Source organism: Puma concolor, chromosome D1 (genome assembly GCF_028749965.1).
Source record: "Puma concolor isolate L17-30 chromosome D1, mPumCon1.1.hap2, whole genome shotgun sequence".
NCBI classification, from domain to species: Eukaryota; Metazoa; Chordata; class Mammalia; order Carnivora; family Felidae; genus Puma; species Puma concolor.
Window position 1 is genome coordinate 22,737,874 of NC_141676.1, and position 21,416 is coordinate 22,759,289.

The 21,416-nt window shown below is 35.7% G+C and overlaps 1 pseudogene; it reads right to left on the minus strand.

Moving 5' to 3' along the window:
- Positions 1-757: 757 nt before the first annotated feature.
- Positions 758-14,757, minus strand: LOC112865220 (non-histone chromosomal protein HMG-17 pseudogene; annotated as a pseudogene).
- Positions 14,758-21,416: the final 6,659 nt, after the last annotated feature.

Below are 21,416 nucleotides of genomic sequence, written 5' to 3' on the forward strand. Positions count from 1 at the left end.
ATCTAAATGGCAGCATTATCAATTTGAAGATGGACAAGCTAAAAAAGGAGCTCTTTTGAGAGAAGCCATCTCAATAGCAGATTGCCTGATGTACTGGGAACCATTTTTGTGGTCAAGTTCCAACAGGTTTCTGGATTTAAGGGAGTCAAGTCTATACAGAAGGTAGAGAGGGAAAATAAGACATAAAAAAATGAATTTTAGTTTTTCTACACTACCAGGTGTTTGTCCCAAGGTGGCTAATGTCCATCAGCATCAAGGAATCCATCCTCCCGGGAACCAAGAGGAAGTTTCTCAAAACTAGAAAGGAAAGGTGTTTTCCCTTATATCAATCCAGCTTCAGAGATAGTCTATTAGTGACATGTGCCTTTCCCCCAAAACAACAATGAAGTGTTCTCTGTGCTAACAACTAGCTTTAAAAAAAAAAAAAGTAAAACATAATTCTGCATTTTTTATATTTATTTGAGAGAGAGAGAGAGAGTATGCACATGTATGTGTGTGTGAGCACAAGCATGGGAGGGGCACAGAGAGGAGGAGGAAACGAATTCCAAGCAGGCCCTGCACTGTCAGCACAGAGCCTGATACAGGGCTTAATCTCATCAACCCTGAGATGACCTGAGAGGAAATCAAGAGTTGGACATGTAACTAAATAAGCCACCCAGGTACCCTCCAAATTCTGCATTTTTATAAAACTTGATAAGAATAGTATTTCAAACACTATAGTCACCAGAAGTATACAGTTATCAAAAATGTACACACTTCACTTGGCATCTCCAGCACCTTCAGCTTTCTGTGTCTGGTCTGTTTTGGCAACTCCATTGTCTGCAGGGTTATTCCCATCCTTTCAGGCATCAACTTCCCTGTTTTTTCCTTTGGGTACCTTCTCTCCCTTCTTTGCATAGGCCTCTTTAGGCTTGGGCTTTGGAGGAGCAGTTTCAGCAGATAACCTTGCAGATCTTTTCTGTGATTCATCCTTCACCTTGGCTTTATCTCCTTTAGCCTCCCCTTCAGTGTTTCTCTTGGACGTGGTGACGCTGGAGGGGTGGGCTTTAGTGGGTCAAGGGGTCCTTCTCACTAGTTTTTCACACTCCTCCTAAGGATTCTTGTTGCCTTTTGATACCTAAATTAACTTTTAGAATACTTGAAGCGCTCTTTGAGGTCAGCACTTGAAGGTATTGGTAATCACACACACACACACACACACACACACACACACACACACACACACGCTGGAAATACCACTCAACAATCAAGAATAATGAAATCTTGCCATTTGTGACTACGTGGATGGAACTAGAGTATATTATGCTAAGCAATATAAGTCAGGCAGAGAAAGACAAATATATAATTTTACTCATATGTGGAATTTGAGAAACAAATGGATGTAGGGAAAGGGAAGGAAAAATAAGATAAAACCAGAGGGGGAGGCAAACCCTAAGAGACGTAAATACAGAGAAGAAACTGGGGTTTGCTGGAGGGGAGGTGGCTGGGGGATGGGCTAAATGGGTGATGGGCATTAAGGATGACACTTGTTGGGATGAGCCCTGGGGTTGTATGTAAGTGATGAATCTCTGGGTTCTACTCCTGAAACCAGTGCTATGCTGGTTAACTAACTTGAAATACATTTAAAATAAAAAAAAAATAATTTACATTGTACACACTTTAACTGGTCTGTACATACCATGACAGGTGATTTTGTAATAAACTATAATTGGGCTTCCTACTAGTAAAAATAGTCTTTGCTTAGACTGTGGAGGTGTTTCTGAAGATTTTTTTTGACAAGACACTTGAGAGAAAAAAAGAAAGTCTGGCTATGCTATTATGAAAGAATTAGAAAAATTATTTTGAGTGTGACCTTTAGAGCCCAATGGCTCTCCTGAGATAATAGTGGGCCTGTCATTCTTTTTGGACCAAAGTTGTTAGCTCTATGCAACTACTGTATACTGCAAGGTTTTCTAGAATGGGAGACTTTGCATAATGTATTACATGTCTCAGTTCACACCAAGGGGCTAGGAAAAGCTCAAGTGGCATAGTCTGATAGCTGTTCCAGAGATGGACATTTTAATTATAATCAGATGCTAAATTATTTCCAAGTGGGTTGTATTATTACCTTGAGAATTTCTCAATACATGCTTGAAGCATTTTCCCTAGGAAGTAAATGTTTCTAATTTTTACTGAATTTGGCATCTAAAAATGTTTGTCCCGAGTAGTTTTGTTTAAACAAAGACATCATTGGATTACAGATAAGGAACTGTTTCTAGATTAAGAATGTTACTTATATAATAACCTTGCCCAGTTAATTATTTTCTCTCAATATTTAAAACTCAGGTTAATCATATTAACAGAATCAAAAGACAAAATATAAATAGAATATAAATAATATAAATAATATTAACAATAACAACCATTTTAAGACATAAAATGAAGCAAAGCATGGAATTTGAAATGACAAATATGTTTAAGTTTCCTGTGTGAACCTATAGAAATTGATTAGTTTTTCTTAGTCGTGATTTCTTTCTTGCTAAAAATAGAATTAATAAAATCTGTTTCTTTATAGAAAATAAGTGGAAACAAGAAATGAATATATTTTTGTTTATTTCATACAATAGACAGCACTTTAGTATGTATTTAAGAATTGGTACCTTAATTCTGTTAGTGAATGGAGCACATTACAGTTTACAAATAATACTTTCATAATGAGTAATATTTTCACAACCTTTTCTTTTTTATATGCAAGTGAAACTGAGAGTTTAGATGATTCTCTCCAGTTTTGCATGTAGCAACTTTCTAAGTGATGCCTTCATCTATTCCACAAATATTCTGATGTTTTACACTATCTTAAAGTCTTTACAACTGAAGACATTGAGGCACAGAGAGCTGAGATCATCTTCTAGGGATCACACAGCTAAGGTATAATGAGACAGGACTCCTAATCTCAGCAAGATCTCAAGCTCTTTATGTTACAACACTCTGAACCCCCACACAGTTAAGGACACCATGCTGCACTTACAATCTAATCTCCATTCCCTCTTTCACTGTATTTTCCATCCTCTTATTATTAAAGCCACTTATTTTTCCCCAAACAGACCATCTACTTTCCACCATGTTTACCCACATCCTAAAATTTTATCCCCACTTTTCTTTACTGGTTGCATTCCTGGTGTTCTCTCAAATTTTGTGGACATTGGCCTCTCTTTTGAATTCCTTCAATAAACTACCAGACAAAATCACATCACCTTTGTGTTTCCATTGCTCCTTATACAAGTGTTTCTTATAACCCATTATAAACCAATAATAAAATATCTAACCACTGTTTTAGAACATGTGTCTAGTCTAAACATTTTACATGTTTACTCATTTAAGATCATAAAAGTCTTATGGGTGGGCACCTGGGTGGCTCAGCCGGTTAAGCATCCAACTTGGGCTCAGGTCATGATCTCAGTGTCCATAAGTTCAAGCCCCATGTCCAGCTCTGTGCTGATGCCTCAGAGCCTGGAGCCTGCTTCAGCTTCAGATTCTGTGTCTCCCTCTCTCTCTGCTGCTCCCTGACTCACACTCTCCCTCTGTTAAAAATAAGGTTTATTTTTTTTTGGTCTTATGGTTTACTTATTATACTACTTTTACAGACACGCAGGTGAGGGAAATTTCCTATTTACCCAGCTCAGCCTTCATATACTTCCTGGTTTCATGTTATGTCTTTTCCCACCCATTCACCTTCAGTTTTTGGTGTATTCCATACTTACAGTTTCTCTCTTCTAGACGGCAGATAGTTAGGCTTTGCTTATTGATCCATTCTGGACATTTCTTAGTTGGGAGTTTCATAAAAACATGTCCTTATTGGTGTGATGGTTATTGTTTATGGAACAAACTGCCATGTGAACACAGAAACTAGAGAAGCAGAGAAGGTGTTGCAGGGGAGAGGATACTTGATTTCACCCTTGAAGAGCAAATGAAGAAGGTCATATGTGCCCAATGGTGATAGCATCACTGACAGAGGAAATGGCATGTGCAAAGGTACAAAGTTCCCAAGTAGCAAAGGTATAGTATATAAGAGATATTTGGCACACGTACCTTTTTAATATACTTTTCTATAGGAGTACTGGATGCCTTCTAGTGAAGGATTGAGTTTTGCTGCCACATTTTTACAGATGAACTCCTGGTACTTTACATCTCCTGGCAGAACCATGACTAATTGGAACAGCTTTCAATGTGCTAATTAAGTTAGATTCCCTAAATCTCTCTTTTGAGGATTAGAACTAGGAAGCATGGGCATCCGTATTGGAAAATGGTAACACACCAAAAAATATATTTGATGAGGGTAAGAAAGCAATAAATGTTTAGGTAGTTATTTTGTCTTTACTTATAGAAAACAGTGTATTCCTTTCAACATAATTTCCAATTAGCAGCATGGCACTATTTATTTTTACCATATAGATCTATTAGGTGTACTTCAGAGATGTTTTCAAGATTCCTATGGTGCCTTTTTTGGCTACCCTAGGAGAGAATGTCGTGAAAATGATAGCTGATACAATCGTGGCAAAGATAGTATGAATGAATGAAAAAGAGAAATCAACTCAGTTCTGTCCATTTCCTTTGTGCTATTTCAGTGTCATATCACGAATATTTAATCATGCCTCACCGATGTAGGGAAATAGTGGGTGATATGAACAATAATGGGAATGGATACTAACATGATGAGAGATGGTTATGTTTTTATGTGTTCTATAAAGTCCCACATATCGTTATGGAATTCCATAAATAATGGCAAAACTGGCTTAATATATTCAGTAACTGATGTTCCACTTGAGATTGGGATTGACCGTGTTTTCATATTAGAGAACAATAATACTAATCCAAAACAGTTTAAAGGGATGGAAAACACTACAAATCAAAGTTGTGAAGAAATGATAGGCCATTTTCTTTATATTAAAAAAAAGAGTGAAAAGTGCTGAATTATGGCGGAGACTTGAATGGACCATAATGAATCTCGGTGGCTGAAAGCTGATTCAAAATAAATGGAGATAATTAACAGATTGGAGATCTGCAAGCAACAGGTAATTGGATTATCAATGGATAATTTGTTTCCATGGACGTTTTTACTATCTGCACATCTGCAATATTTCATTCTTGTCATTTTGTTCTCTGAAAGAATGTCCTCAAAACTTAGTTAATCCCCTGTATGATCTCTGTAATTAAGTTATTTTGAAGAGATGGCTACTGCTTTTTTATCCTCAAACAACATCCAAATCCCTCATTTTAATTACAAATGACACTTTACTTCCTCTGTTTTGTACTGACCCTTTGAAAAGAGTGAGGCTTTTTTCATTCTCTAGGGAGCACAAACACAAGTTTAATAACCTTGATCTTTTAAAATATTGATTCATTAACCTGGGTGTTTTTGCTAGTCACAACAATTGAACATTTCAAGTTTCAAATATCTTTTCATCAAATTTCTAACTCTGCCATAAATTTGAAAGTTTCAAATGTACAGTGAGCCTCTACATTACCTGCTTTTCTTTCTATTGTCATGTCAAGCCTATGATGGTCAATTTTCTCTTTTTCTAAGGAATATGGAAGACCACTTCCCTTTGTTGGTGGGAAGAAAAGGCAGTGGGTGTCAACATTGTTGCAAAGATTTAGTTCAATATATCTAAAGCATGTAGCAAATTTCAAACACAAGAAAAGCAGGTAATAAAACTAAGACTACTAACCAAACCCATGAGGCCCAAAGTCACAGAAATGGTAAGCCAAGAATTTTGTGAAAGGGCCATTATGTGTGACAGAGAGAAACACCGTTAATGGACCCAGGTATTGTATGAAAAGCACACTGTGAAGCCAGACACACTGGCTTCCTATCCCATTCTTACCTCTTGTTAGCTATATAATGTTGCATAAATTACTAAACATCTTGATTCATTCACCTATGAGTAGAACATAATATTAATCCCCAAATGCCAAATCTATAGAAATGATTAAAAGAATAATAAAGATCTTAGAGCGATGTCTTCTGACACATGGTTATCCCTATGTTAGCATTTATTATTGTTATTGCGGTTAAGAGAATAACCTTGGATGTGTGAACTCATAGTTAAATTAAGTTGTGACAACCATCTAGAATTCAATCAGATGTTACTATGATGTTAAATGTTAAATTCCTACAAGGCTGGTAAAATATCAAAAGAATGAAACCTTTTATCAAGTTCTATGGTCTTCAAGACTAAACAAAGACATTTAAATATCATATAATTGAAATCTCTTTAAATATCACATAATTGACTAAACATTGTGATTTTCAAATGAAAATCATGCTACGTTTTTAAATACAATATTAGAACATTTTAAGACAACTTGACACAATATTTGTTAATTTATTTTTTCAGATTCATGACATTCACTTATATTTTCAGAAGGCCTGAGAGAACAATGAGATACGTAAAAAGATGTTGAGTATATTATATTTATAAAATACAACTAGAGATATTTGAAATATGTAAGAAAATTTAATTAGTTAAGCAGTAAAATTTCCCGTAAAAATAATTGTCAAAATTTTCTGTTTTTACAAAAATATGAGTTAGTAAACTGAAGTAACGGATTTTTAAATTTATATAAAATTCTGAAATTTAAAACTAAAACTCTGGGTAGTTTTTTTCTTGGGGGAAAAGTCTTCAAGGGAATATGTGTGTATATGGATGCATATCATATTTAACAACCTTATCTTCAAACTGGTTTGATAATTTATTATCAACATCTTTCTACTCCTAGATTGTGAAAATTTTCTGAGTATTTGGAACTAATTTGAAAATCATTTGGGGTTCCAGGTATTGTATCTGGGCATCCTAAATTGAATAACAAAAGGCTTAATTTGTTGAGATTTGGGGGGAAAGGGTAACATACATATTTGCACTGTCCTATGGAAGATAAGTATTACAGATGAAGGTCAAAACAACCAATGATAACTGGAGCCTTCTCGTTTGAGCCAGATCACACAAATATAGAAGTCAATGAGTGTAAAGTTGTATAGTATTTTTGGAAAATACAATGGTTACAAGAGAATGAGGATATTTGGGTCCTTTAAACTTTCTACACTTCTCTGTGTTTTTCAAGACAAGGCTTTTCTTTAAAAAAGAACTTTTGTGTTTGCACATTTTATATGATCCTGTCATTGTTTTCTCTTTGTTCTTCTCTACTTTTTTAATAAAGTGCTTTTGTGATTGGGATTGTAATAGTTTCTGGTCTCAGTTGGTGCCTTGGTGGAACCAAGGGTAGGATTTCTGTACGCGTTTAGAAAAGCATTTTGGAGGGGTCATTGATCCCCAGGGGAGGAGACTAGCAGAGAAGGGAAGAGTCAAGAGCTAAAATTTACTGAGAATATAGTAAGATGCCTTACTGTCATCATTTGTGATCCCTTAATAACAATTATGTTGGCATACTTACCCATGTTTTAAAGGTTGAAAATGAAACAACAAAAAATCTGAGATTGTGACTAAGATCACACAGTTGGTAATTGGTAGGATGGGTATCAAACTCAGGTATGATGCCAAAGTCTTTAATTTTTCTAAAAATAGTAAAGGAAGTGAAACCTAGTGATAATGTCAGATTTGTTTCCCACCAAAGATTTTCATTTTAGACTTTTCTGCTTCTCCATTTTAATTTTTAAAACGATATCTATATTTGACCTTTATAATTAAATTTATCATGAGGAATCTATTTGCTTATCCCAGAGAGGTATATTATTATGTTCTATGTCTGCTAGGTTGAATTCTCACTAGTTTACAGAAGTCATTTTTTATTCTTAATTTATTTTTGTCTGTTATTTTCCATTTTGTTTTTGCCATGTGGTATTAAATAGTACAAGACCCTTTCTTAATGATTTTTGAAAATATATGGAATCAATGCCCATGGCCAAATTTATTTGCTTTCACGGGAAGAGTAATGTTAATGTCAAGTGTCTGTGTTTTTCCCCTTAGGATCTGTTTTAATGACTCTATGCGTAGGTAATCCATGACTTTTGAATGCGTACCAAAGTGAATTGCTTTGCTTCACACCATTGTAACAATCCATTCAGCCAGAAGAGGCCAACAGAACACAAATTAATGATGTTTGCATTGATTCTGTGTGAGTCTAAATTACAGTAATGGAAATGTCTACACTGTCTTGAATATTTTTTCTACTGGCATTTAAGAAGTAGTATAACTGTTTTCTCAATGTATCACCAACTGATTTGGGGAGGAGAGGAAATTATAGCTACCTGTTCCCATTGCTTACTTGATTCCAGACATTTGGCTAAATATATTACAAACATTTTCTCAATAGGATATGGGTTTTAATTAGTTGTAGGCTATTTATTTGTGTTTTTTCAAGCAAAAGTTTTATCCTAAGGCTAGTCTTGGAATGTGAAATAGAAGTTTCTGATGATAGTTCTCTTTTAAAAAGCCATTGTATTCCCACTGCTACTTCTGTAGGATTCCTGAGAATGTGAGAAGATCACAATAGGAAAAGGGGCAGGGGGAACCTTGGGTAGCATGTGGCCTTTCAGGTAATTTGGTGATTGCAAAATTGTCAAGACAGTTGCCATTTCTTGGTAGTGACTCTTTGGAAAGACTTTATCTCCTGTGGGTATAGCAACAGTTCTGAAGGTTATGTTAAAAATCTTGAGGGCAACTACTGATTAGTCTCAAAGTTGACCAGGGACCACTTCATGACCACCTGATAATTTCTATCAGTTTTTCTCCCCTAAATTTTTGCCCCAACTATGGTTATGCTGAGGGACACTGACAGTCATTCCAGATGGTGGCTTCACCACATTCTGCATGGAGACACTCTGCCCATCATTTCTGCATTCTGAATCTCCCTCTACATTTAGTCTTTTATTTTAAAACAAATTCATTTAGTGACCACTGTGTAAACACACTGACATCTTCATAGACAATTCTCATCTTACTACAGATCATCTCTCCATGTGTTATCTTAGGTACAAAAATGAAGATTAAAACATTTTTTTTCAATATATGAACTTTATTGTCAAATTGGTTTCCATACAACACCCAGTGCTCATCCCAAAAGGTGCCCTCTTCAATACCCTTCACCCACCCTCCCCTCCCTCCCACCCCCCATCAGCCCTCAGTTTGTTCTCAGTTTTTAACAGTCTCTTATGCTTTGGCTCTCTCCCACTCTAACCTCTTTTTTTTTTTTTTTTTTTTTCCCTTCCCCTCCTCCATGGGTTTCTGTTAAGTTTCTCAGGATCCACATAAGAGTGAAAACATATGGTATCTGTCTTTCTCTGTATGGCTTATTTCACTTAGCATCACACTCTCCAGTTCCATCCACGTTGCTACAAAGGGCCATATTTCGTTCTTTCTCATTGCCATGTAGTATTCCATTGTGTATATAAACCACAATTTCTTTATCCATTCATCAGTTGATGGACATTTCGGCTCTTTCCATAATTTGGCTATTGTTGAGAGTGCTGCTATGAACATTGGGGTACAAGTGCCCCTATGCATCAGTACTCCTGTATCCCTTGGGTAAATTCCTAGCAGTGCTATTGCTGAGTCATAGGGTAGGTCTATTTTTAATTTTCTGAGGAACCTCCACACTGCTTTCCAGAGCGGCTGCACCAATTTGCATTCCCACCAACAGTGCAAGAGGGTTCCCGTTTCTCCACATCCTCGCCAGCATCTATAGTCTCCTGATTTGTTCATTTTGGCCACTCTGACTGGTGTGAGGTGATATCTGAGTGTGGTTTTGATTTGTATTTCCCTGATAAGGAGCGACGTTGAGCATCTTTTCATGTGCCTGTTGGCCATCCGGATGTCTTCTTTAGAGAAGTGTCTATTCATGTTTTCTGCCCATTTCTTCACTGAGTTATTTGGAAGATTAAAACATTTTCTAATGCTGTGCCATAGAGATAAGTAAGGTGTTTTGCTGGGCCCATGTGTGTGAGCAGTTTCTATTTTTAAAAAATATGCAAATTAGAAAAGTCTTCAGAAGTGACCTTAGAAATTTTAACTGAGGCAGGGCTCAGTAAATAGAAATTTACTATTAGTGTCCCTCTTTTACAGATGAAAAAAAAAATTGGTGAGTTACGGGAACTTCCTGAGATAATATGGTTACTAACTACTAAGTCCACCTCAGTTTCATCAAATATCTGGACTCTTAATAACTAATTAAAATATTTAAGCTTTCAGTGAGAGAGGTGATGCAAATTATTTGATTCTAAAATATTAGTTTCTCTGTTCTTTAAATTTTATGAAGGCTGATGTCTTAAGGCTCTAAAGATTGCTTCACCTGCAAATGACTTAAACACAATTTCTAAATTTTTTTATGTTTATTAATTTTGAGAAAGAGAGAGAGAGACAGAGTGTGAGCAGGCAAGGGGCAGAGAGAGAGGGAGACACAGAATCTGAAGCAGGCTCCAGGCTCTGAGCTGTCAGCACAGAGCCCAACGTGGAGCTCAAACTCATGACTGTGAGATCATGACCTGAGCCGAAGTTGGACCCTTAACCTACTGAGCCACCCAGGCGCCCTGTCTAATGAGAGTTGTTATTGAAGCAGTGGATATCAAGTACTGTTCTGGAATTAAGAGACAGAGTTTCTTTTTCTAGGGACATACAATTTGCAGCACCCAGATGACTTTTCTCTGAGCTAATTCAAGTCTTTGTTCGCACATAGGTAATATTTATTCTTTGATAAAATTTAAAATAGCAGTTGAATAATGATCTAAATCTTTCTAAAGCACGTCCACATGTTTTGGTGCCTTGTACCCAGCCATTGTTTGCAAACTGGTAGAGCGTAAGTTAAAAATACGTTATGAATGTATTTATATCTGTCTTTGTATATCTAGTTAACCAGTTTGTCTGAAAATGAGTCATTTCAATTTATAAGTGTCTGATTGGTCCAACAAAAGGAACATTTAGTCATGGGAACCAGTTGAGCTCTTTGTACATGTAGAAAAAGGTAAATAATTTATAATCCTGGTCTTGACTTATTAAACTGATGGAGACACGATGATGCATGGCAGGTGCCTGGCTACCCTCCTCTTCATGACAGGACTCATTTTCTACAAAACTATCATTCACAGAGACTACATTTATGTTTTTCCCTCCCTCTTTTACAACGTGTTCTTTTTCCTGCTCAGTTTCCTTGAGTTAGGCCTTCCACAATTATCTGCCATAGTACTTAATAATTTTTGATGGCACCAATGGCTTACCTGAGTTCCTGCATGGGAATAAGCCATGACTTAAAGTTTGAAGAATGTCCTTGGACTCCTAAGTAGTAACTCAGTATTTGATAGACACACAAATCCCATAAAAGAAAAGTAAACCAATTTTTTTGTAATTTTATCTACTGCCAAAGATATTATTTGTTCAGGAAAAAAAAGGAATGAAAATACTGCTACAGGTGTTGGGAATAGTTATTAAATAAATAAATACTAAAAAGAAAATTTTCTTTTGTCTGTCAAAACCCTCTAGTGTTGCCAAGTCATTTCGTATCTGATGTTCAAGAGAGACAGGGCCACTCTCTTCAAAGGCTCATGAGAAAAAAAAAATCAACTTTGCAACTTCTAAAGAACAGAGGAAGAAGATAATGATGAAAAAATATTTGTGTTATTCCTCAAAGCAGAGAGAAATTTGAAAGCATTAATAAAAAGTCTTCCTGGGAAACTGAACTTTATTAATACTAACAAGGTGACAGAATGATATAGTGTTCTTATTCTATTTCATTTTAAAATATAGAAAGGATAATATTTTAATGGTTAAGGTGATCCAGTTTATATTTTTATAGTCCTGGTTGTGTGTTTTCTTTCAAATCTAGCTTATTACACAGATATATTGAGTCACTTCTCTCTGCTACACAGGTGCAGAGATCATGAGAATATGTATAGCTTGACTGACTCCTATGGGTAGTTTGCTGATGTATTTGTTTACAGAGAAGAGTGTCTTTGATCTCAATAATATATTTTTAGGCATTCAGCCTACAGGAGGATATACATTATCACCTCTCTTACACACACTCAGAGAAAATCATTTGTTTCTTTGCATAATCTTGACACCAACCAACAGTGTTTATATCACATTTGTTAAAGAATAATTTTCGGGAAAAAGTAAAATCATGAAACTCATACAGAGACAAAATGAACATGTGATAAAGACTGAATTTAACTCATTATTAATGAGGGAACGTGTAAGATATTACAACGAGTTTAAAAGAGAAGCCAAGAACAGACACATTTATAAATCAAGAATATTAAAATGAATGTGCAAATGAGGAGGGCAAACTAACTTCTAACACAGTGGCAGGGAGAAGTCAATTGAACCTTTACCAGACAAAATTTATTTCCATGTGTATACACAATCATTTTTGCATTGCCATTAATTATTTATAATTTTGAGAATTATCTATAACTTGTAAGTAGCTCAAAGGCAGTGAAAGATTATAATCAGATAACCAATTAAATGGGTGTAGTAAAAAAAATATATAATTGTCCACTGGAGATATCCAGTAATTTTTCATACTGATTACAAATTGTTTTACACACTGAAAAGTTCTGGCTGACATGTTGGCTACCTCTCTGATTATTTTCTGTGTATTTGTACATCTTTTTCCTTCTACCTAGATACTGGGATTCTCTGGGTCAAGAACTGTGCTTTGCTTTTTTAGGTTGTTTACTTTCTACTCCCAATACAGAGTGGGTGAAAACTAGCTACTTCTTAAATAGCTGGTGGAATGAAATTATAACATTGGGTGTTGTTAGTCAACCACAATGAAACCTTTGATCTTCATGGTGGGTTGTTTGATAACACACTGTAAAAAATGTTTTTGGAAGCTTAGGGGAGAATGATGTTTATTTTGTTGGATATAACTGGTTAATAGCAACACTTTCAGCCTTGCTTCACATCCTTAATTTATGCTCTTATATAATTTTATTGTCAAGAGCTCTTTTGACCGCAGCTTGGTGTAAGCATCCCCCTCCAAAAAAATGGGTATGACTTTAAACCAGACAAATCTATATTCAAATCTATCTCTACCACTTTTAATCCTTAGCAACTATGTGACCACAGAGAGAGATGATTAACTTTACTGAGGCTTAGTTTTTTTTTTTTTTTCATTTTTTAAATTGAGCTAATAATACTGTAACCAAAGAATGTTATGACGATTATGTAACATATATAAAAAGCTTAGCCTATGGAGGAATGTGTAAATACTATTTTCCTGCTTTTCTTTTTTTTCCTAATTTAATTTAAATAAGAAAAAAAAATCAAAATGAAGACTCTTACTCTGCTGAACACCATTTCAGACTAGAAATTAGCCTGAACACTCATAAAATAGATTTTTTAAGAAGATGCTTGAATCATTTAGTTTATAACACTGCTTTTATCTTGAAGATTGAAAATGTACTTTAAGGTTGGGGCAACTTTTAAAAACCAATAACTTGCTTGGTAATAATTAGAAAAAGCCTAGTTTATTAAAGGGCTTTCTCCCTTTTCACCTAGTAGAGGTAGAAATGTCAGAATATTTCTGGAATGCAAATATTACCTCTTGCATTCCATTTATTTTACACTCTCCCCATTCTCTCTCTTTCTTTCTCTCTCTCTCTCATAAGTAGGGGAGTCATCCCATTTCGAAAACAGATTAGCCATTGTATTTAGACTCCAGAACAGAAAATACTAGCATTCAGACAGAACATTCAATATGTATGCAGAGTTGGTCTAACTCTGCCATATCTCTTTCATATATAAAAATAAAAAAATCAGTCTCTTGAAAGGTCTAATTACTTGGATAGGAGTAGTATATGATATTATCTTTGCCAATCCCAAATGGCCACATATATATATTCCCTTTTATATGCTATTTCCTCATTTACAGATTACATGGGGCCTTTCAGCTACCACAGCAAAAAATCAGCCTGGGAGCTGCATACTTTGATGTGATTTTCAACAATACTTATTCTCTTAGAAACAAATTGTGCCCTCTTTGTTTGCTGGTATTTTTATGGCAGCTGCACAATTACTTTTTCTCTAAAAAAAAAAATGCATCTGCTGAGGAGTGAAAGCATTTCGAGCAACTTTAATGAGTGCACCATTTATTTGTCAATGATTTGTCAGAACGGTTTTGTTACCTTATTGTCTCCTGGAGGTTGCCGACTATTAAAAACAAACACAAGATAAACATAAATAAACAGATATAACATGTCCTCTAGAAAGCATCTGAATAATGAGAAATTAAATCCTGAAATCCTCTTCAATGTCCTTGGAGATTCCTGGGCTTCTGTGGAGATTGTAAGGCACATATGAGATCATAGTACAAACTTCTTCAGTAGAGGAGTTTTCAGAGACTAAAAAAATCCCCTCTGAAGCCCCATCACAGGAAAATTTTAAAAATCTGCAAATTTTACTGCAGTGAATTCTAATCATTCAGGGTTTGGAATCCAGAATTCAGTAGCTTGTATGAGTACTTTGGCATTTGGAAGCATATCTTGAAGGAGCTGAAATAAAAAGGTGGGGGCCACATACTGAAGAGAGCTGAGAATGCTCACATGACCAGCATTCGAGATAATTTTAATTTATGGGCTGATAAGATGTGAACCAAATCCTACTTCCTTCTCATTAGTGATAATTAACAACTAATGGAGCAGGAGAGAAGTCAATCTTAAAAGATTCCTTTCTTTTGTAAGAGATCTGATTATAGGTTATGTTTTCCCTTTAGATATTTTACTCACAGGAAGGTGGTGTTTAGTACAGGGAAAGCAAGCGCGTACATTTCCGAATTAGTTACATTGTGCACCTGTGAAACTTCAAAAATATTAAGACTCGTTTCAGGGAAAGGGTAATTCAGAATGGAGATGACTCTGCATTATCCACTTTTTTAAATGATTTATATGCATTCAAGATATATAGTATTAAGAACAAAAAGTCATGGCGAGAAATGAATGTGGATTTGAACTGTAAACCCAGCTGTAGAATCCCAGTTCTCCCAAACCAAACTCTTCATCCCGCCCCCTCAGACTGAGTCGTTCAGACCATATATTTTGAAGCTTGTCTTATTACCTTCCTCATTATTTACCGTCTACCAACTACTTAGGCTATTGATTCTACCTCCTAAATATTGTTAGAATTTGTTTGTTGTCCTTTTGATTCCTGTTCATTGCCCTTGTCTAAACTATGAGCCTCTCTAGTGTGCCCCTACATAAACAGATTACGACTGGTCTTTCTGCCTTAGGGCTTTGCATTCTTTTAATTATTTCTTAATCATGTAATATGCCAAAGTGATCTTTAAAATCTGATTACGTCAATATAACTCATTCTACCTCTCTACCTCTCAATACACACACACACACCCACGCACACACACACACACACACACACACACACACACACACAAGATTTGTCTTAGGAGAAATTCTCAAATATGTAGCATGGTTTATTGTCTCCTGAATAATTTTGTCCTCTGTCCCTCAGCCTCTGTATCTAAACTCTTATATCCACCCTTTAACCATCTCGCCTTGAAGACTAGAATTTTTGTGCCAGCATTCCCAGAGAAAATCCAGAGACTCGCTTCAATGGGAAGAATAATTTAGTTCAGTGTGGACTGCTTTGCTGAAACTATGTGGTTTTCTAAACCAAAATTGTGGACATGCTGTTTGCGAAGAAGACAGCCCAGCAGTATCCACTCGAATAGTATTTCTGGAATTTTAGTGTGCACAGGTATTCCGAGGATGCTGTAGAAATGTGGATTCTGATATGGGGCAGGCCTGGAGAGTCTGCATGTCTAACAAATTTCCTGCTAATGTTGATGCTGCTGGTCTACAAATCTCTGAATAAGTAACACATTAGGGTGTTTTACTCATCACATGTACGTCAGATAAAGTAGTGTCATTAGAATCTGAGTTTGGGAGTCAGAGAGGCAAGGATTCAAATCCTGAATCCAATTGTTACTTGTTAGCTGACTTTGGGAGGTTACTTGAAATCTCAAAGCCTCACTTTTCACAGCACCTACCTCAAGAAGATATTATGAGTATTTAGTGAGGCTATATATTTATAGTGCTTCATATAGACTTGCAAGCCATTAATAAATATAACCTGCATATAGTAAGTGTTCAGTATTGTTATATTAATATTGATTTACGAGCTAAAACACAGCACATGGTTAAGATCACTACTCTCAAAGAAGTTACTGTATTCAATGGAGTATTACTCGGCAATCAAAAAGAATGAAATCTTGCTGTTTGCAGCTACGTGGATGAAACTAGAGGGTATTATGCTAAGCAAAATTAGAGAAAGACAAATATCATATGACTTCACTCATATGAGGACTTTAAGATACAAAACAGATGAACATAAGGGAAGGGGAAAAATAATATAAAAATGGGGAGGGAGACAAAACATAAAAGACTCTTGAGTATGGAGAACAAACAGAGGGTTGCTGGAGGGGTTCTGGGAGAGGGGATGGACTTAATGATTAAGGGGCATTAAGGAATCTACTCCTAAAATCATTGTTGCACTATATGCTAACTAACCTGGATGAAAATTTAAAAAATAAATCTTTAAAAACAAAGTTACTGTATTCAGAGAAAGAACAAACATGACTATGTGAAAGTCTGTGAGGTCTCATTCAACTCAAAAGATATCATTACTGGGGCGCCTGGGTAGCTCAGTTGGTTGAGCGTCCAACTTCAGCTCAGGTCATGATCTCGCGGTTTGTGGGTTCGAGCCCCACATCGGGCTCTGTGCTGACAGCTTGGAGCCTGGAGCCTGCTTTGGATTCTGTGTCCCCCTCTCTCTCTGCCCCTCCCCCACTCATCCTCTGTCTCTCTCTCTGTCTCAGAAATAAACATTAAAAAATTTAAAAAAAAGATATCATTACCAGTGAGGTAAAAATATAATTATTTTCTGGGGCACATGGGTGGCTGTCGGTTAAGTGTTGGACTTAGGCTCAGGTCATGATCTCAAGGTTCGTGGGTTTGGCTGACAGCTCAGAGCCTGGAGCCTTTTTCAGATTCTGTCTCTCCTTCTCTCTCTGCTCCTCCCCTGCTTGTGTGCTCTCTCTCTCTCTCTCTCTCTCTCAAATGAATGAACATTAATATATAGATATGTATATATATGTAATTATTTGTAAAATCAATAAAAAATAGAATATTTTCATGATTCATATAAGTTGGACTGAATTAGCAAAGTTTTCTCTAGGCTGTATTTATTTTTCATGTATATTAGGAGAAGGCAATTTTATCAAAATTATAATTCTTCCCAAATATTAAAAAAAATTTAGTCTCAATTTATTTATCTGCTTACAGAATTAATATGGAACTTAAAAAAGAAATTAAGATTTAGATATTGGTCAGGTGAAATAAATGGTTTAATTCACTTTTTCAGATATGCTTAGAATTCATTGAAGCCAGACACATGTACATACACCTAAATTGCACTTAGATGCCAAATTATAACTTATTTTGGGAACGTTAGTTTTCGTGAATTCTGTGAAAGAAGCGGCTATGTTACTTTTGCCTTGTTCATCCAGCTTGAGTGGATAACCAACAAAAAGATCTGAATGCAAGTGTGTTCTTCTTCCTACGATGAGTATTTCTGGTGGAAAGAAAAGGACCTGAGTCTCTACTGAATGAACTCCTTTGCATTTGGCTGCAAACTGAGGCTAAAACTGAGGGGTGTTGGTGGGGAATGCTTTGAGCCAAATTTGAAATACGTTGGAAGAAAAGAGTGACTGTAACCTTATAGATGAAGATGTTATGGGACTTCTTACTGTCCCCTTTGGGTTAAGATAAAAGACATATGCTTCAGTACTGACATTCCTGAAAATTGTAATATTTTGCATTCAAATGATTGTGCAATTAGCAATAAAATCGCATCTTTATGTTAAAATTCAGTGCTGACCTTACAAAACATACACATAGAGGAGGAAATGTAGATATTTTATAAACTGGGAGGAGTATTTATTTATTTATTTATTTATGTATTTAAAATACTTACTTTGAGAGAGAGAGTGGGAGCAGAGGAGGCACCGAGAAAGAGGAAAAAAAACAGAGACTCCCAAGCAGGCTCCACACTGTCAGCACAGAGCCCATCGTGGGACTGGATATCACAAACTTTGACATCATAATCTGAGCCAAAATCGAGTTGGATGCTTAACTGACTGAGCCAAGCAGGAGCCCCATGAGTATTTTTTTAATGTAATATCTGGAGTAATATATCCCTTAATTTTCTATGAAGAGTTACTACTTAATGAAAAGTGGATATAATAGACATAACTAAAATTTATGCTATTATAGAAGATGCTCAATCCTTTTTCCACTTGGCAACATTTTTCTATATTTTCCTGAGTGCAGTTGTGCCCTTTATATCTATATCTCATATTTCATGAATATATTAATCCAAAAATCAATGATGTTTGTATACAAAAATCACCATTTATTCAACAAATGGCAGTGTTCTAGGTGCTGGGAATACAGCAAAGTTAGTTTACAAATGTGAAGAAAAGAAGCCATCTTTCTTCAGGAAGAAAGTCTGAAAACAGTAGGATGTTTCTGGACCAATCCTGTTGCTTCCATTGTAGTCTGTTTCTACCAATTGAACTCTAGAGACAGGAAAACAGAAACAGAAGTATTATGCTGGGATTTTAGGATGGGGGAGGAGAGTGGGATTAGTATGTTTGCTGTGGGTACGGGGGGACCTGAAAAATCATTTGTGTCACAGGCGAAAGAAAAAAGAAATTAGCTGCAACACTGTGTCCGCAAGAAGCGACTCCTTCTAATCAGGTTTTGTCCCTTGTTTCAAAGGCTGCTTCTTTATTATGTTGTTTATCTAAATGGCACATGGGAAATACTTTTAAAAAGGAAAAGATGATAAAGTTAAGGAAGGATTTTAAAGTCCGATCATTTCTCTTTTGGACAGTGATTTTGCCACCAGGGGACACTTGGCAATGTCTTAGAGACATTCTCACAACTAGGGGGAGGATGCTCTTGGCATTTGGAAGACAGAGGTCAGGGATGCTGCTAGACATCCTACCACATATGGGACAGTATCCCGAAAAAAAGTAATTATTCCACCCCAAATGTGAATAGAGGTGAGATGAAGAAATCCTACTTTGGAATTAGGAAGCATTCATTGCTTGTTTGTTTACTGAGGTAAAATTCACCCAATATTTCAGATATATTACATAATAACTTGATATTTGTGTATATTTTAAATGATAAGTACAGGAAGTCTAGATAACATCTGTGTCCATACACAGTTCTGGAGTTGTTTTTCTTGTGATATGAACTTTTAAGATTTGCTCTCTTAGTAACTTTCAAATGTGCAACATAAAATTATTAACTATAGTTATCATGTTGTACATTACACCTATGACCAATTTGTTTTACTACTTTAGGTATGTACCTTCCAACTCCCTTCACCCATTTCAGTCACCTCCCACTCCTCTGCCTCTGACAATCACCAATCTGTTATCTGTATCTATGAACTTATATGTGTCGGTATGTTTGATTTCACATAAGTAAGAGTGTATAGTATTTGTCTTTTTCTGACTTATTTCACTTAGCATAATGCCCTCAAGGTCCATCCATGTTGTCGCAAAAGGCAAGATTTCATTATTTTTCATGGCCAGATAATACTCCATTGTGTATGTAGATATTATATTTTCTTTATTCCTTTATCTTTCAATGGACACTGAAGTTGTTTCTTTGTCTTGGCTATTATTGTATATTGTAAATAATGTTGCAATGAATATGGGAGTACAGATGAGATACTGATTTCTTTTCTTTTAGATATATACCCAGAAATGGGATTGCTAGAACATATAATGGTTCTATTTTTAAACTTCAGAGGAATCTCCATACTATCTTCTATAGTGGCTGTACTAATTTAAATTCCCACTAATAGTGCATGAGAGTTCCCTTTTCTTCACACCCTCGCCATTCTGACAGGTGTGAGGTGATACCTCATTGTGGTTTTGATATTGGTTGACCATCTTTTCATGTGCCTGCTAACCTTTTGTGTATCTTCTTTGGAAATATGTCTATTCAGTTTTTCTGCCCATTTTTAATTAGAGGTTTTGGGTTTTTTTTTTTTTTTTTTTTTTTTTTTGCTATTGAGTTGTATGAGTTCTTAAATAGTTAAACTTGCTTATGAATATCCTAAATGAAGATAATGTGCTGAAATGTGTTGCAGTAGTTATTAACCATTTAAAGTAGATGTCAGATGATGTTTTATAGGGACATGGATGTATGTATCAATAGTTCTAGAATCAGAATCCGGAGTGTTAATCCTGGCCTTAAATTTCTCATCTGTGAAATGGACTTCTACTTTGAAGTATTTCATAATTAATTGAAATAATTGAAATTAATTGAGATAATCTATGCAAAGCATTTAGAATAGTACCTAGCATAAGTGCTAAATAAGCATTAGCTATTTTTAAGGAAAAAGAAAACCCCAAATAACTTCCCATTATTGCCTTGATCATGGGCACTATTTATCCTAAAGTTCCTCAACATTTGTGCCATTATACGGATGTATGTTGGCTTGTTTCATCCTCTCATAGGGGAGAGTAGCTGGATAATCATAAAGTAACAGTGAATTTTATAAGTAAAAATGCAACCAAGTAATTGGTAGATTACCTGGAATTTTATGTAGCTGAAGATTATTGAAAATCCTTTGCCACGTTATAATAATAAAGATTAGAACATATTCTGTAGAATTTTCTTTATTGGTCTATCCTTTGTTGATGCTAGCGTAGAAGATGCTCAATCCTTTTTCCACTTTGCAGCATTTTCCTATATTTTACTGAGTACAATTGTGCCCTTCGTATCTACAATTCATACATGAATCTATGAATACAAAAATCAATGATGTTTGTACAAAATGACCATTTATTTAACAAATGGCAACATGCTAGGTGCTGGGAATACAGAGCCAAATAAGACAATCTCCAGCCATGGAGCATACATACTCTCATTTGGGAGAGACACATACAGAGAAGTTGCTATATGGTGTGGTGTGCAGGAGACACAGGAAAGAAGTGCTACTGTTGAAATACATGTGATCTACATTTAACTCCACAGATATAGAAGGAAAATTTTTAATAAGCATTAAAATGACAGAGGTAAGGTCAACTACTTGCTGCACTTTTGTTTCATTTTCTGTAAATGCAGACAATGGTGGTCAGGGAGAGTAGCCCTGGGAGTTGATTTACTGAAGTGCATCCATTTGACAATTTACTCTCCATATGGTAACTATCAGAATAAGATGGCAATTATAAAAGTTTGTTGTCACATCACCCACCTTAAGGAAAAAAAAGTCACTTAGTTTGCATACAAGAAAATATAAACACGTACAGCCGAAGAGTGAAGCTTTGGTTTTCCTTTGTTACATAGTCATAGCAATTAGGGTATTAGATTCAGATCTCGGGGGCTC